We start from the raw sequence: 15,714 nt of genomic DNA on the forward strand, positions 1-15,714 counted from the left end.
TATTTGATTTATTTCTCTTTCAACCATAATATAAAATTCAGTTGTTTCACTATCACATTCATTATCTTCAAATGAATAGAGAAATGTATCACCAGAGGACAACAAATTCGTACCTGATAATTCTTTTGCTTGTTCATCTTCATTCTGAGGTGATTATGATCTGAAGAGTTTCTTCCACATAATAGCCAATTGTCTTTCCTACTGTTACTGTTCCTTTGAAATGTCTTCTTCTTTTGAGGTGCTTTCTTCTTTAGCTTCTTTCCCATTGTTTCTATGGATCTCCTTCAAGCGATCAAGCTTCTGCTAAAGGACCCACTTCAATACCAATTCTTGGGAATAATATTGAGAGGGGGATGAATCAATGTTTACAAATCAACAACGTTTTCCATTTCATAATCATATTTATATATGTTACTTCAGTGAAGGGAACTCGCGTGTGCACACAACTATTCTTAAGACGACCAACATATATCCAGTGAACTTATGATCTAGTTAGTTCATCAAATGTTGATCTTTTAATCAATGCATCAGTATTTTATTAAACATTAAATAGTAACCATGTGTAGTAATAACATAATAAAACATCACACATAAGAAACACACATGAACACCAAGATTTAAGGTGGAAACCTAATGCAGGAGAAAAACTACCTGCTGATGTTGTCTTTGTCTTCTTTTAATATAAAGAATAATCTGTTTACAATCTTGTATTGGTGCATAATCATACCAGTATGCAGGCACCCACCTGCAGAAGGCTACAACCTTCTCTCATTCTCCAAATTCTACTTGAAGGGAGCTCCAACCCCCTGATCTAATCACCAGCCACTACTGGCAGGAAGCTTCAACTTCCTCACTAAAGGCTCCAACCCTTAGTATCCTCCAGGGACCATGTTTCATAAATTGTCATACTGGATACTCCTGGTACATAAAAACACAATGTGAAGGCCTCGTTTCATTAAATTTTCATACTAGACCCATAAGTAACAATGAAGCTCAAAATCAATCACCACTGCAATCCAATCAACATATACATCTGCATCAACCAATCACTGAAACTCAATCATCAATATTGGATATAAATGAAACCCAACCATCAATCTCTGAAACAACCACAATTGAATCAATCAATCACTGAAACATCTGATACACTGAATCAAACAAACACTGAACCCATGATACAACTGAATCAACCATTCATTCAAACCTTCATCAAAATTCAACCAATCAACTCGAACAGAAAAACCACTATAACCAATACACAAATATGAACCCAAAAAACTGCATCAACAACCAGAACCAACTGTAACCTCAAAAATCATGTGTCAGAATTTATACGCTACTTCAATGAAGCCAACATGTGTATATACACTACTTCCTTTAAGAAAACCTGCGTATACTTCCAAAATTACTGAATCATAAAACCTCTAAATAAAAATTGTACCAACCAGTAACAATATGAAGATCTACTATCAAATTACAAATATCTAAACAAACAGTAGCAAAGATCACCCTTCTCACGTAATCAACAATCAATCGGAATTAATCTCCTTATGCATTCAGTTCTACTTTCAGATCTAAGAATACATCATTGACAAAGAACAGTAAACCGGCAACACTGATTAGATAGATCAGTCATTTCTAAATAACATTATTTTCTTTTGCATATGCTACTTGGAAGCTTTGAGCCAATGTGTATACGCGCCTTTACCAAGGCGAGCTAGCGTACATATTTTTAGATAAAAAATTATAACTTCGTAGCTATTCCAGTCTTCATATATACCCATATCATAGCATTTAAAGAACAAAACATTTGTTAGCACTCAGATCTATCCTATCCATTTTAAGATCTCATAATGATAAGTCATTATGATCCTGATCCATCATTAGATCTCATCCATCATTAACCACTCATGTGCATACTTAGTCTAGATCAAGCAAGGCATCAGAAACCCATAACATGCATAATTGCTTTTGATATAACACTTCATCAGATATTCATTACTTGTGCACTCAGCCCTTTGATCTTCTCCTCCTTATATAGTTTTATCTTTCTCAATACCTCGGACCAAAACAACACTTAGAACCTATGGTATTCTTAGACGGTATCAAATAAACGTTAATCTGCTCAATATTGTGGGCTAATACCATGGTATTGACCCTTGGTATTCTTTCACCTTAATTTCCTTAATTTTTCATCCCATATGCGCTTTTCCTCTTGTGAAAGTGCTTGCATACTATACGCTCTTTTTGTACAATGAACCTGTGTGTATACGCTCTTTTTGTACAATGAACCTACGTGTATACGCTCTTTTGGTACAGTGAACCCACGTGTATACACCATTTTTGTACAGTGAACCCGCATATACAACTTAACATACATGAAAACATACTTTTTCTTCAACTTCTTGATTCTGATCTATAGTCCTTTGTTCTAACATCCTATTTTTCTGTACCATTGCACTATTACCTCTGAATTGACCTGTTATAATGTGATTTTCCATCATACATCACTTCTGAACTGATTTCCTTGAATTTCCTTGCATTTTGTCACATTTGTAAAAATAATTGCCATGCATTCTGTCACATCTTGTTTATACTTTTATCAATTAGTTCATTCATCAAATATCAAGGACAACATACACTAACAATCTCCCTATATCAAACCTTTGACCATTATTCTCTTCCATCATTCTGTCACCTCTAACCTGTAGGTTCACCTTTGTTCCATCATTCTGTCACCTCTGATCTATCCTGTAGATTCATCTAGTTTCCATATACTCGTTCTACTACAAGTGGGTTTCCAACAAGTACAACACATGCATCATAATGCCAACAGAAGAAAGATCAAACATTCTATAATTTTTTGGGAATTTAAAGCACTTGTTGAGAAATAAACTAGCAGGAAAGTGAAGGCTCTCATGAGAGACAATGGTGGTGAATATGTGTTGAATGAGTTCAAGAAATTTTGTGCATCAGAAGGCATTCAACAGGAGTTAATAAAACCCCATAACCCACAATAGAATGGGGTGGATGAGAGGAAGAACTAAAGGATTGTGAGAGATGCATAGGCGATGTTACATGATCAGGGCCTACCATTGCACTTATGGGATTAAGCATGCAACACAACTGTATATGTGTAGAACTTGAGTCCTCATCGAATTCTCAGGATGAGTACACCAGAAGAAATTTTTTCAAGGAAGAAACCAAATGTGCCACACTTTAGGATCTTTGATTCATCAGTTTACTGTCATGTTGCCAAGGATTCAAGGAAAAATCTAGAGTCGACAACTATTGGGTGTACCTTCTATCTCACAGGATGAAAATTGTTCGTAGAGATGTGAAGTTTGATGAAGAGAAGGCCATGGGATGTTCGATTGAGAGGGAGCTTCATTTAAATGTAGATGAAGAGATTTTGGATCCAAAGGAAGAACCTCAAGATGATGTGGAGAAGCTACATGAAGAGGAGAAGAGAGTGGAAGCACCCACTCATGCAGATAAATCCAGAGATGGAAGGAATCACACCAGAGAAGCTGACAGATTGATGCATGATGTTAGAGAGAATGTGGGAGAACCCACATCACAATGCAGGCAAACTAGGTCACCAGATCGGTACACTAGCTACATGGCTTTGATGAGTGAGAGTGTAGAGACTAAGCCATCCTCATTCAAGGAAGTAGTGCAACAAATAATATGGTTTGATTCCATGGTAGAAGAATACGATTCCATTATCAGGAATAGTGTTTGGGAAGTTGTCACAAGGCCATAGGACAAGTCAGTGGTAGGTTCCAAATGTATCTACAAGGTGGAGAAAGCAACATATGGGAGTGTCGAGAACCACAAGGCCATATTTATGGCCAAGGGTTTCTCTTAGGTGGAGAGAATTTTTTTACGAGGAGACATTTTATCCAGTAGCAAGGTACTCATCAATTAGATCTATTCTATCACTTTAAACGTAGATGGGATGGAGGATACATCATATGGATGTGAAGATAGCCTTCCTCAACAGTGTGATTGAGGAAGAGGTGTACATAGAGCATTTGGAAGGATTTGAGACCTTAAATAGAGACTTGCATGTGTGTATACTCAAGTGAGAAATGTATGGATTGAAACAAGCACCCTGTTCTTGGTACACCAAGATCGACAACTATTTCACCATGTTGGGCTTCACCAAAAGTGAAGCAGATACAAACCTTTACCATATTATGGTTGAAGGTAAATTATTGATTATATATATATATATATATATATATATATATATATATATATATATATATATATATATATATATATATATATATATATATATATATATATATATATATATATATATATATATCTATATATATATATATATATATAGATATATATATATATATATATATATATATATATATATATATATATATATAGATGATTTAATTATAACAAGTGATGAGAAGCTGGTCAAATTTTGCAAAGAGGATCTTGTAAGAGAATTCAAGATGAAGGACGTGGGGCTCATGCATTATATCCTTGGTATGGAATTATGACAAGGAAATGAGGAACTGTTTGTCTCTTAGGTCAAGTATGCCAATGCGATATAGAAGAGGTTCCACATGGAGAGAAACAAAACCATGGAGACTCCTCTAACAGGGAATTAGAGGAAGGAAGATGCTACTTCAAGTGAAGGAGTGGAGGATACTATTTACAGACAAATTGTGGGTTCAATTATGTACTTGGTGAAAAAAACGACCAGACATGTGTTTTGCAGTTAACTAGCTTAGTCAAGTAATGGTTAAGCCAACCAATCTCTATTTGAAGATAACTAAACATGTGTTGAGATACCTAAGAGGCACCACTCAGTTTGGTCTTTGGTACAAACAGATAGAGAGAGTGAAGTTGCAAAGATTCACAGATGCAGATTGGGCAGGGAGTCCATCAGACAGGAAGAGAACATCAGAGGGAATCTTAAATATTGGATCAACAATAGTTACTTGGTACAATAGGAAGAAGAGATCAATTGCACTCAATTCAACAGAATCAGAGTACATGGTTGTTAGTCAAGCAGATTGTGAGGCTATCTGGATGAGGAAGATCCTTGTTGGGTTATTTGGTTAGAAGATGGATCCTGTTGGAGGGAAATGTTCCCCTAGGGCTTTTTGGGTTGAAACCCTAGCAGAATGAAAGTTATCTATTCAAAGAAACACACATTCACACAACCATTATGCTATTATAAGCAAATTCTATTGTAAAGGGTACGTACCTTAGGTCCTACGTTTGAGAAGGCCCTTAGGGTCCAAACCCTTCTTGGAGTTCCCTTCTTCTTTTTTGTCCTGCAAAACAACCAATTCCAAAGAACACAAAAGTATATGGAAAAAACCTTATAAAGAAACCATCTTCATGCTATAAATAAAGGTAGTTAGTTATGAAATCCAAACAACCATTTACATATGAATTCTAAACATGAATATCATAAACATAAAGAAGATTTATATTGGGAACCAAGACATGTGTTTCTTTTATTATAGACAAATAAAGTACATAAAAAGGAATAATTTCACCTGAGTCACCTTCAACAGGCTCCAAGCAAAGCTTCCTTCCGGATCCGTTCCAGCCTCAAGCCTATAACAAACTCCTTCCATGACTCACTTCATGATTTCATAAATGGTGGATGAACATCAACACACAAGGAAACAAGGGTTTCCTGTACAAATGGGGGAAGTGCAGAAGGCACAAGGGACTTCAAACCTAGTCAGGGGAAAAATCTTAGCATAATAACCTTTCTCTCTCTTCTCTCCCCCTTTAGGCCTTCCCTTTGAGGCCTTTTTATACCTCTCCCAAAGTAGTTTTTTAGTTGGGAGTTGGTTGGGAATAGTTGGGCCACGGGCACTAACAGGTGATCAACAGGTAAAACCTGCAATCTCCGCCTGAAAATAAGGAGTTTTATATTTTTTTAAGTGTTTTAATACATATACACGGGTTGGGTATACACAGACCCGTGTATACATGTGTTTAATTCAGGTCAATGTCGCGTATAAGGGATAAAACACTGTTTTTTAAATTTTAGGACCAGGTCTGGAAGGAGGGGTTGCCCTAGGCCATGAGTGCAGCATCACAAACCATAAGAGTGAGAGCTATGACAGATGCCCCCTAATATATGCGGTCAGAAGGGGTACATGATGGCCGAAATGTATTATGCAAGTACATGGAAAGGAAATCTGTCAAAAACTGGGAGGACTTCACCAGAATTCAGCTTGCCAAGCCACCAAAGGAGATCAGAAAGAAACACTGTCTGAGGCGGGCATACCCATGCTCAGAAAAAGTAAATCATGTCTGCATATCAAGTACAAGAAGATCTACTAAGTATACAAGTATAAATGACTGGAAAATACATAGTGGATCATCTAATCATGATGAACAAGTACATGTCTGAATATCACATATAAGACTATCAATGATGCTGAAAGATGCAATGGATCACTGATATCAAAGACTGATCCCAAAAGGTACCAACTGAACATGATGGAATAGGATGGTACTACACTGCAAACTCGGGTGCCAGCATATATAATGTCGCCATGACTGACTGCAACATATAAGGTGGAGTGGTATCAACTAGCAGCAACAAAAGCAACTGTCAAGTGAACCAATGAATGTTGATACAACCTGAGGCCTTCACTAACCACCGTGGTACATTTCTACACCATGGGAATAAATGATATGAAGTCGAACATGTGAGAAATCGTTTGATTACCGGTCATTGATGTATAACGTTAACAAACGTGAGACTACTCACCTATAATGATAATGAGCGTCAAGGTACCCAGTACAATCTAACAAGTGTGAATAGATGAGCCGGAGTCGAACACCTGTAAGAATCTATCGATCAGGAGACAATAATGGTTTCCCACTGTCAATAGCAAAGGATCTGCCACTAATGATTGCAAACCCCAAGGTACTGCCAAATGGACTCTAGATCTTTTCCCCAGAGAAATGGGAAAGATCCGCTAGAAGGAAGGAATTAAGGCATCCTTCATCAATCTAGCGCGAGTGTAACCTGTAGGCCAATAATGTGGAAGGAATCGGACGAAAGAGATGTAGTAACCAAACCGAAGTACGTTTCTGGCGTACACAAGATGTGTCTAGCGCACGACAGAAACCCTCTGAACCAACCAATAATGAAAGCTGACACAGAGGCGAGGTATCCACCAATAGGGTCAAATGGAAACTAAGGTACTACACGAATCCCAATGTGTGATAATGTAAGCTGATGTCGAATGCAAGGGAAACCACTCAGTCAAAGACCCATGATACTGATCGATGCTGAGCACAAGGTGACCTATCAATAATGAAAATAGGGCTAGGGTGCGGCTCTAGGCCTGTCCTCAGAGAAAGATGTCGTCGTCGATAAGGACAAGACCCGCCAGCAACAAGCCAATGGGGACCTTCTCAAACCGGCACGAGTAAAGGACCAATATAGCTGATGTGATGATAGACATGATACTGACAACCAGGGATGGCTGACTAACAAATGAGTCAAGAGACACCGCAGAAAGGCCGACTCAGGCTAACTTCCCTTGAACAAAAGCACGACTCAATGTGACTATGTGGTAGCATATGATGACTCTGAATAAGTTCGTCATGCAGGAGGCACAAACAAACCCTCCATATGATTAGAAGAGATAACCAACCGGGGGAGAACTGACCTAATAACAAGGTTAAGGCGTACCCAAGTCAAACTAAATCATGCCCAAACGGAGGAGACTTTGTTTTGAGTGATTTGTTCAAGGGCGACACGACTGACTCTAGCTGCCAACAATAAATGGAAATAATGTCCCGTTCCCGCTCTTTTTTGGAATATTTAATTTTTTGTCTTTTTCTGTTAAGCTTGAAAAAGAATAAAAGAATGCTATGGTATAGTGGAAAAAATGAGTGTCGGTGAAACAGATGATCTAGTTCCTGGGAATGGAACGTTCCTATGCTCAATGCAGGGAGGTGAAAACTGGTCAGTGACACTCAAAGGTGTGTTCCTTCCACGGGTCAAGGTGTGTCAAGTTGCAGAAGTCAAAGGTATGCAAGGTTGATTTTGCAGTCATCATGGTTAAAAGTTGGCTTAAACACGAGTCCAAGTGAAGCCGGCTCTAGGCCAAAAGGTGCAAGTGGTCAACGTGCAATGCAGTAGTACAACTCAACACAAAGGAGCCTCTAGGGTATAAGGCCAGAACGAAGCGAAGAAGCAAAGAGGAATGAGTCTTCAACGCATAAGTCATGGTGGGACTACAGAGGACTCCCGAGCCTACTCAAATCGGAGCAGCATGGGCAACAAATGTCAGTGAGGTGCTAACTACGATGCCCATGTAAAGGATGGCTCTACCATCGTGTCATGATTAAAAGAATCGGCGAGTGAAGATGCCTTACGAACCATAACACGATGGGGTCGACCCTTTGGCAGATGTATCGGAAAATGGAGTCTAGTATGCATAATGCAACGGAAAAATGGTGTCCCTAACCTATATGCCAGTGAAAAAACGATACCTGCCATGACGGGTCAGCAGTCATGGAACCGTCTCGAAACTGAAAAATGTCCAAAATTTCCTGAAAAACAAACCAATCTCGACATTCCAAGCTCCCAAGTTAAAAGTCACATGAGGCCAAACAAAATAAAATTTTGAAAAAATTTTGCATTTTCAAAACTTATAAAAGAGAATTTGGACTCACCATTTTTACCATTTGAGTTTGAGAGCAAAGGATTTGGAGCAAAAGGAGCAAACTTCCCATAGCCAGATTCAACCATTCAAATTTGTCAAAAACCTCCAGGTAACTCTTATACTTAGCTTGCAATTGATTGTGACTGGTTTTAAAATTTTTGATTAATGTTTCACCGTTGAATTTTTTGCCCAAAATTTCTCCGCGGTGTATACGCGGTTTGGTAATATGAAACCCACGTACACGTGGGCCCTATACGCGACTGTGTGCACAGGGACCCGCGTATACGCCGCGAACAATTTTAAACAAAAACTAACAGTTACAAATATTTTTTTTTTCTCAGAATGCATGTAATGTGGCGTGAAAGAGAGAACGCAGCGGTGGATAATGAAGTTATGAACAGTCCAGAAGCTTTAGATGCCCTACGGGGATGCAGTTTGCTTAAATTCTTCAAATTGCCGAATATGAAAGCAAACACACGTCTGCTTGAGATGCTCATTGATTATTGGGATGTCGAGGAGGAAGCCTTTATGATTGATCAGATGCCACTCAGGGTAGAAGTGGAGGATATCTATTTCATCACGGGCCTTTCCCGAAGGGGAGAGGTAGTACATTCCCAGGGTAGGACGCAGAGTAGTCTCACGATAGAGGACTATGTACAGATATATTGCCCGAGACATCCCAAGAAGGTTGGGAGCCAGATTTCCATCACACATGTGGCGAGTTTATCGCTGAGGATAATCCTGTTCACCATAGCTCGAGTGAATGGATCATCCTCTTTGCATCAGGTATCACGACTGACCATGAGCGTGGCAGTTGATTGTCTCACTACTGTGTTCGGCTGGTGTACTCCTCTTCTGGCCAACATGAAGAGCCAACTCACTTCTATCAGGAGGGGACAGACCAAAAACTTTGGATATGGGACTATCCTATGCACTTTCTTTTTCGAGAAGGTTCCCGCACTCCGCCCCAGGGTAGCAGTTTCCATCAGCACCCCACGCGATCCGTGCATGGGCCGGTGGGCTGATCTGATGAAACGTCTGGGGCCTGGGGAGGTCCCAAGGACTGCCTTCGACGATGACTTCTTCACCTGGTGGGATCAGCAGATCATCGCCGTGGATGACTACCCCTATGTTGGGCTGGATTTTCGAGGAGATCCTGATCTAGCGTTACCACCGAACGCAACATGGGGCAAGATTGGTAAGAATTTTTTAATTTTATGATTTTTTTGGATTTTTCAAATAATGATGAATTTTGAAAAATATTTTTGATGAGATTTAAATGACTGATATGATGATCATGTTCCAGACATTGGGCCGGTACAACCAGATGGGTTCCCACGGCATGGACGGCGCGGCCGAGGAGCTGAAGAGGCGGCTGCTGATACAGAACAGACTCTAAACAATGTCCAGCGACACTTGGCAAGATTGAGCTGCCGAGTACCGATGGTTGCCAAAGAGGACCTTCCTGAGGATATGCAGCGTCATGTGGTTGGCATGCCACGTGACTAGGTTCGCACTTTTCGGCGTGTGGCCAATGCGATAGTTACATACTTAGCCACTCATCCTGAGCCGGGGCATTAGATATGTCGAACATGATTATGGGAATTTGAGTCCCAATTTTGTATATTTTTGGACACACATATGTATACTCGAGACGCATTATGATATATATATATATATATATATATATATATATATATATATATATATATATATATATATATATATATATATACAGTTTGACTTTTTGATGGTTGATTTTATTGTGATGAATGATTGATTTGCCAGTCTAATGCCTGATTAGCGATAGAATCAGCTAACCAATTATGAGATCTTGGAATGTGAAAATAATTAATATAAGTAAATGATCTTTGCAACAACCTCACCCTTAAATACTGGCGATATAAATATGGATCCCTTACCCGATAAATGTTATTTAATTGAGACACTATCAATTGAGAATCAAGATACACTACCAACGAGTCGATCCCATGAGAGATTGCCTCGGATAATAAATTGATAATGGTAGTATACTCAACCATATTGTTTGAAGCAGGACCGATGCATATGCCTCTTGATACCATCAATTGACCAGTTGGATAATAGAGTACCCAATCTGCGGAAGCGAGATTCCGAGTGTGCCAACTAGCACCATCGGCGAACCCAAAATAGACCAAGTCATCCATCAACACCTGCCACAACAGACCAAAAAGTGCTGATATCAAAAAAATCTCGATGATATATGTACAAATATACATAAAGTACAAAGAAGCCATTGCCTAGCAAAAACTAAGCAAAGTACTTCTTTAAGTAGAGCCCGTTTCGGGGCTCCACCAGCTTGTTTCCCTCAAAATCGATTAACTCATACGACCCTTTTTCTAAAACTCGTTTGATAATGAAAGGACTGTACTACATAGGCTTAAACTTGCCTGCCCACAAGGTGTCTTTATCTTGGTCATAGACCAGGACAAGATCACCTTCAGAAAAGACTCGAGGACGAACATATTTATCATACTGCATTTTAACCCTTTTCTTATGAGCCTCATTCACCGTGGCGGCATCTTGACGCTGCTCATCGAGATGTTCCAAGTGAAGTAGGTGATCTTCGAGACTCGAAGTCTCTGGAAGGAGCTCAAAATCCAATTTAAGAGATGGAATTTCACATTCAACCGGAAAGATAGATTCCATCCCATAAACCAACTGAAAAGGTGTAAAACTAGTAGTCGTTTTCACGGAGGTTCGGTATTCCCAAAGAGCCGAATACAACATAACGTGACAATTGGATCGATTTTTGTCGATTGTCTCTTGGAGGATTGTCTTAAGAGTTTTATTGAATGCCTCGACCTGTCCATTGGCCTGAGGATAATAAGGAGACGAATGCTCCTACTGGAAACCTAATTTGAGAGCCAATTCAGACATCAGTTGATTCTGGAAATGACTGCCATGATCAGTGACAATATCTCTCGGGATACCAAATCTTGAGATAACCTGATTGAAGAGAAACAATGTTGCCTTGTCACTATCGTTCTTATAAGTAGGCATGACCTCAACCCACTTCGTAAAGTAGTCTACAGCCATGATAATGTACCTGTGAATCGCCGCTGAAGGCGGATTACAAGTCGTAAAATCAATACCCCACTTAGTAAAGGGACAGACGGTGACAACAGGAAAAAGAGGAGCTGGATGCGCGCGCATCTTCCAAGTAAAAATTTGACAAGGGTGACAACATTTGACCACTTCCACACAGTCTTTAAAGAGTGAAGGCCAAAAATAGCCGACATGTAAGATGCGCTGGGCTGTAGCAAGCCCTGATAGATGACCACCAGAAGCTCCACTGTGGTAGTCATTGAGCACTGACTCTGCTTCCTCTAAGGTTAAACACAGACGAAGGATTGAATCAACCCCTCGATGGTATAATGTGTCACCAATGATAACATAGTTTTTAGCCAGGTGACATAATTTTCGATGTACATCCTTGGAGGAAGTAGAGGGATACTTCGAAGTCTGGAGATAGACAATGATATATCCATACCAAGGGTCGAGTGAAGAGATGAGGAATAAATGTTCGTCGGGAAAACTTTCCTCATAAACAGTATCCTCTCCACAAGGTAGCTCAGAAATTAGCTCCGCAAAAACCATGGATTTCTTAGACTTTGCAGACAAGAACTCGAGATCAAATTCTTGCAAAATGAATATCCATCGATTATATTTGCCCCCAATCACTTGCCTACTGAGGACAAATTGAAATGGATTGACTGCCACGAAGACAAAAGTTTTGCGTAGCAGGATATAATGACGGAGCCGCTAGACAGCATGGACAGCTGCCAAGGCCAACTTCTCAATCGGAGAATAGCGAAGTTCAAGACCTATTAAGCCTCGACTCAAATAATAAATCACATGCTCGGTGAGAGCATTGTCCTCCTGAACGAGAACCATACCAATGGTTGATTCTTCTGTAGCGAGATATAAAAGGAAGTCTCTACCATAATCCGGTGGACTCAAAAGCGGGGCAGAGACTAATGCCTTTTTCAAAGCATTAAACGATCGCTGCGCAAATTCGTCCCATACAAATGGAACTCCTTTCCGTAGCAAACGCATGAACCCTTTATTGATCTCGGCATAGTTTTCTACAAACCGTCTTATGAAATTAGCCTTCCCTTGAAGACTTTGAAGTTGTCAAATCGAGGACGGGGGAGGCAACTGAACTATTGCCTCAACCTTGAAGGGATCAACCCGAATCCCTTCATTGGACATGATGAACCCTAAAAACTGACCGGACGTAACTACGAAAATGAACTTGTTGGGATTCAACCAGATTTTATAAAAACAACATCACTCGAAAACCAATCGAAGATGACTAGGGTGATTAGTTCTCTTTCGAGAACGAGCAGCGAGATCATCCAAGTATGCCTCGATGACATGTTTGATGTCGTGGAAAGCATATGAAATGGCCCGCTGAAAAGTGGCTCCAACATTTTTAAGACCAAAAGGCATATTTCTATATGCAAAGGTACCCCGGGGACAAATAAAGGCTGTCTTATGTTGATCTTCAGGACGGATAGAAATTTGATTGTAACCTGAAAAATCATCCATGAAGGAAAAAATCTCATTACTCACACACTCGTCGATAATCTGATCAATGAATGGCGTGGGGTAATTATCTTTCGGACAAGCCTTGTTTAAGTCCCTAAAATCGATGCATACTCAGATTGTTCCTTGCATACTCAGATGATGAAACCCGCCTTTAGCAGCTTCTCAACTTCAGCTTTGATAGCTGCTACTTTCCTAGGGTTAACCGACCGAAGCCTTTGACGAACCGGTTTGGCGTTCTCATACATCTTGATCTCATGTTGAACTATAGAAGGATCAATTCCAGGCATTTCCTCATAAGACCAAGCAAATACATCTCGAAATTCCTTAAAAAGGTCAGTGTAAATTTGAATTTCTTCAGGGGGACATTCAATTCCGATGAAGAGATTTTCGACAACGTTAGGGTCCCTAGAGATGTTTATAGGTATCGTTTTTGAAATCACCGACATATTAGCTTCGACACAAACGTGTGCTGGAGCCAAAGGGTTTGACACCATACAAACATCACTAGTGAAGAGCTCGGAGAATCTAGATTCTACTTCCTGCAATGGAGGAAGAAAGTATGAACGATGGTGTAAGTCTTCCCAAGGTCGATCTATACCCATCATTACTTCGAGGATTGCTTCTTCAAAAGGTAAAACTGAATCTAAGTAGTCCAAGGCAGAGGTAGAATCAAGGCTCCAGGTCGGGGCCACATCACCATCTAACTCCTCTTCGGAAAAAGGAGCAGAGTGGTTGTCTGCAGAGTCTACGATAGACTGATATCTAAGCTCAGCTGCAGATATAGGGAATGCCATTCCATTCACTTGTCCTTTAACTAATGTGGTCGTAGGTGAAGGCAAGGTCTAAGGGTCTGAAAAATAACGATTTCGAAAGAACTCTTCTCGAGGAGACTCCTTAGATGATGAAATGGCATTGATTTTAGCGAAAGGAGAGGGAAGATCAAAGGTACCCATCAATGAGGAATACATTCCCACTCCTAAATTCTCAGTAGGCAGGTGAGGGTTATCCACTAAAGGAATAGTAGAGTCAGAGCTTGCTTGAGGATCGACTGGAAAATAATCCATTTGATCAACCTTAACGATTTTCCCCTCATGAGGAAAGAAAACGACACGAAACATAGTCGAAACAATGGCGTCCATTTTGTATACCCAGTTCCTTCCTAATAGGAGATTATATTCTAGGTTAGCATCTATGACTTCAACTTTAATATTGACGACCTTCCCCCCAACACATATAGGAAAGGCCAGGATAATCCCATGCGGATTATGAGAATGACCATCAAATGCAGTTAAGACGGTGCGTGAAGGAACAGCCGAAGGTGATCCAACAGCCTTCCAGCATGACATCGACATGACGCATGTGGTAGCTCCTTCATCTATAATGGTATGAAAAATGTTGATTTTATGGTATGTAGACTTTATTTGGAAAGCCATATGATGTGGGAGTCGCTTTTTGACATTTAACATGTCAAAAGTGAGCACTAAAGAGTTAGTTGGATCGACTGCTCCAATCGCGGAAAGTAAAGCACTTCGCTGAGCCGGACACGACTAGAGAACCTCTAAAGCGGACATGGCGCATGGACTCTAAGGGAGATCCTCCACAATGGAGTAATTCTGGGCGGCCCTGGCATTATGATTAATAGTCGCGCGTTTAGCGGAACCTTTCGGTATTCGTGGTATAGTCTCAACAAGGGGTCACTCAATATGAAGGTTGGTATTTCCGGGAACAGTCTTGTCCTTGGAAGTTTCGGCTTCACCATAATCACGTGACTGAGTAGTCACATGGACGTTAGAACCCATCATGAAAACATTCGATGATTTTTCCCCTTCCTGGTTGCCCCCTGCGGAGGTACCAGGATTTGAACTCGCGCCAACAAGAAGTTTCTGCCCTTGGGGAAAAGGGTTTGTTAACACAGCCTGAGAACTAGAAGTCCCTTGCTGTCCTAACAAGCACTGAGCATCTTCAATCTTAGGGCAGAGATGAGTTAACTGGTCTCCACTGCACAACATGCATGGAAACTTGACTTTCTTTCTAGACTCATTCTACCACCACCAGCGTTGTTGCCGGATTTATTTGCATCAGGCTTCCCATCCTGGTTCTTTTTCTTACCTCGTCCTTTCTTTTTTCCATTGGAATTTTGATTTTCTTTGGGGTTATCAGATTGGATGACATTAATTGAAGAAGTTTGGGAAGCCGGGGGATTAGACGATGTGACTTGGTTGTTAGAAGCAGTTTGTAAGGAAAACTGCTGCAATTGGTTCAACAAGTTCACGGTAGTTGTGTCTACCGACCCAATGATACCATCCGTGTGGGGACCTGGCTTCGACTTAGCTATGTCAACCTTAGACCCAGGAGCATCTGGCAAGTATTTTTGTAGGATCCCAGACTGAGAGTAGATCAATTCTAATTGCTGCGCCCTAAAAAAGGCTTGCTC

This window comes from Pinus tabuliformis, chromosome 1_2 (assembly GCF_031772625.1).
Source record: "Pinus tabuliformis cultivar Carrire ecotype Pingquan chromosome 1_2, CPIR1, whole genome shotgun sequence".
Classification (NCBI taxonomy): Eukaryota; Viridiplantae; Streptophyta; class Pinopsida; order Pinales; family Pinaceae; genus Pinus; species Pinus tabuliformis.